Below are 4,083 nucleotides of genomic sequence, written 5' to 3'. Positions count from 1 at the left end.
TATATATATATATATATATACACACACCAACACACACACATATATATATGTTTATGTATACATACATATATGTATGTATGTATACACACACACGCACACACATATATATATGTATATATATATATATATATATATATATATATCATACAAATATATAAACTTGGATATGTTTCGATTAAAAACTAGCCCAGGCCATGTCTAACTTAGAAGTACCACTTGATAGGATTTGCTAAATCCTTTCTAAGTCAAGTTTTGTGGTATTATGGCTCGTTCAAGCAGGGATTTCTTGTTGAGTGAGTTCTATCTTAGTACAGGTGGCTTATCTGGTATCCCAAGGAAAAATTTGTCCAGATTCTGTTTAAAGGTAATGAGATCTTTTTCCTCTTTGATTTATTTTGGGACACTGTTAAGTAGGGCATAGCCTGTTGAGGAAAAGAAATTGTGTTGCAGTGTATTTATGTGTTGTGATCCTGAATTGAGTAGGGGACGTATGGCATGTGGTCCTAGCCTTGGATGAATTTTGAAACTAATGTTGAAGTCATATGGGCAATGCTGGTGGTATAATCGAAATCTGTCACGCCTTTAACTCTTTTAGTGAATGCTCTCTGGGGTGATTCAGTTCTCGAAATGTTTTGTTTTGTGTGGGGAGACCATAGAAAGCAGCAGTATTCTAGGTGTGACCATACAAAGGAGGAGAAAAGAGGAATGATGACACCTTGTTCTCTGGACCGGAAGGTTCTTAGGATCCAGGAGCTCATCTTACGAGCTACATCAACTTTATTATTGATGTGGGCACCCCAGCTGAGATTGTTGTCAACGATTACTCCTAGGTCTCTGATATTCTTAGATGCTGTGAGTAGTTCTCCTGAAGGAAGAAAATATGGTTGTCTTAGCACAGTCTTTTTTTTTTCCAGAATGCATCAATTCAAATTTCCCTCGTTTAGTCGCATTTTGTTTTTGTCTGCCCATTGACGTACATCATGTAGATCAGACTGGAGTCCAGTTCGGTTTTTTTTCTCCGACGAACGGGAACGTGAAACTCTGAGTAACAGTTTTAATAATATTTTTGCAGCTTTATTGATAAAGTATATAAATATATATATATATATGTGTGTGTGTGTGTGTGTGTGTGTGTGTGTGTGTGTGTGTGTGTGTGTGTGTGTCTATGCATACACTTTTTTTATGCAAAACCATCACAGAAAAAAATCTGCTACTTAGAGTTTCACGTTTCCGTTCGTTGGACAGTTCTGTTCAAGAATGGAATAAAATTGTGATGGTACAAGTAATATATATGATTTGATATAATCCACTTTGACGAATGGGTAATCTATTTTGAGAGCATAAACGGTGTTGTATTCGCTAACGGTTGGGCTGATCGGGGGTGGGGGGTGGGTGTATAAATTGAATAGCAAAACATGAATATATCGTATTGTAATAATATCGAAAACACTTTGAATGAAGAAGGAAGTAATACATGTCCAGAATACAACACTACTTATGATTTCAAAATAGATTACCCAATGAAATTCAATTGCTTATTCGTCAAATTGGATTATATCAAATCATATATTACATGTACCATCACAATTTTATTCCCTTCTTGATCACAACTTTCCCGACGAACAAGAACGTGAAACTCTGAGTAGCAGTTTTTTCCTGTGATGTTTTTGTAGCTTTAATTAAAAAGCATATTACTCTAGCTTCGGTATTCGAGTACTATTTTTCTCATCTTGTTTTGCATTCATGTGCTTACTCGTGTGTGTTATTTCTTTACTACCCACAAGGGGCTACACACAGAGGGGACAAACAAGGACAGACAAACGGATTAAGTCAATTATACCGACCCCAGTGCGTAACTGGTACTTATTTGATCGACCCTGAAAGGATGAAAGGCAAAATCGACCTCGGCGGAATTTGAACTCAGAACTCAGAACGTGTGTGTGTGTGTGTGTGTGTGTGTGTGTGTGTGTGTATAAGTTCATGGTATTGATTAATAGAAACGTTTAATATACTGTGTAGCACATTATGGGTCCAAAATGAAATACTGTATGTTTACAAGTCTTCAATATTTACGTAACAGCTTCCAGGAATGTGTTTAATATGTAAATCGGTATATCCAAAAACGTTGTATGACTATATGTACTGGTTATTTCAGCAACGAGTTCGTGGGTGCTGATAAAGACGCAAAACTCCCGAAATATGACATACACGCCCATTACCCATCTTTTTTTTTTTATCTTCGATCTCACTTTTTATTTACATCTGATGTCTCAGATACGAAACATTATTTACATTATTTACATTTGACGGATATTTGTCCTCATCTTGTTTGTTGTTAACACAACGTTTCGGCTGATATACCCTCCAGCCTTCATCAGGTGTCTTGGGGAAATTTCGAACCTGGGTTCTCATTCTTAAGATATTTTTCGATGTCGTTGTTGTTGTTGTTATTATTATTATTATTATTATTATTATTACTATTATTATTATTATTATTATTATTCAGGTCACTGCCTGGAAACGAACTCGGAATCTTGAGGTTAGTAGCCCACGCTCTTAATCACTACACCATATGCCCACGGGCATATGGTGTAGTGACAATATAGTTGAAATATATCATCTAAAAAGATCCAACAAAATAGATTACCGATTAGCCTCGGGTACAAGAAATCAAACAGAACGTCATGAAAACAGAATTAAAAAGCCACCAGATAAACATAAGAATAATAGGAATACGATTAACTGCACATGCCGTAGAAAACTCCGCATGTCCGCTGCTGAACCAATGCGCTAAAAAAAGTAATGTATTTTATAAATGCATAATCTACACATCTCGACATAATTATGTGTACATAGGTGCAACTGAAAACCAATTCAAAGTCCGTTATCGAAACCACATCTAGTCATTCCAAAAAATAAATAGACGGCATACGACCTCACTGGCAGACCTCATATGGGGACTGAAAGAATCAAAAATTAAACACCAAATAGAATGGTCAAAAATAAAAAAACGCACATCCATGTACTTCACTATCCGGCAAATGGGACCTTTGCCTTGAGGAAGCTCTGAGTATTCTACTGAGTAATGAAAATCTAGTGAATAAACATGATGAGAAAATTCCAAGATGTAACCACCGTGCCAAATATGCATTTTCCAGATGATACAGTGTATAAATTATAATTATTATTATTCTATCTCGCTAAACCCATTTTTTTACCGCCTTCACGTATGTATAGGAGTGTATTTATGATGGAGCATTGAACGATATAACTATGTAGATATAACTATGTACATGAAAATGAGTAGATAAATGTATAAGCGTCTATGTATAGATGTGAATGTGTTTATTGATATGTAGGTGAGTATATGTATGCATGTGTACATCTGAATATATCTACTTATATATGTGTGTACGTGTCTGTGTGTGAGTGTATGTGTGTGTGTGTGTGTGTGTGTGTGTGTGTGTGTGTGTGTGTGTGTGTGTGTGTGTGTGTGTGTGTGTGTGTGTGTGTGTGTGTGTGTATGGAAACACTCAGTGATGTATGGTATATCAGTGTGTAAGTGATTGTATTAGTATGAGCTAATGGATGAATATATTTTGTGTAATGGTACAGTTTGGCATGTGCAGAATAACATGTTGAAACTGAATAAATAAACAGACAACGTGCACATTGCAGCTGATGTCGAACGGGATAACACACTCATACAGAGCGAATTGAAGCCGTCAGCGTTTGTTAGTTTCAAAGAAGAAGCCATGGATGTTGTAGCATGGACATCTAGATTTACTTACGGAAACAGCAACTGAGTATCGTCTGAGGAGGTACATATAGATCTTCTTATACAGGTAAATCGTTACATAATTTAATTTATACTTAACTTTAAATCCTGTATATACGAGGATCTGTATGTATCCAGACATTGAAGTGATTAAAAAGCTGCCTAACCGTACTTACTCTTCCTTTTGACTCTTTTACTTTTTACTTATATATATATATATATATATATATATATATATGCATAGTTGAAATTTATAGAAAAACAAAAGACGAGGACAGGTGTATAAACACCAAGCAGGTGTATTA

This window comes from Octopus bimaculoides, chromosome 6, assembly GCF_001194135.2.
Source record: "Octopus bimaculoides isolate UCB-OBI-ISO-001 chromosome 6, ASM119413v2, whole genome shotgun sequence".
Taxonomy (NCBI): Eukaryota; Metazoa; Mollusca; class Cephalopoda; order Octopoda; family Octopodidae; genus Octopus; species Octopus bimaculoides.
The sequence above is the reverse complement of the archived record's forward strand: the minus strand, read 5'-3'. Positions refer to the sequence as shown.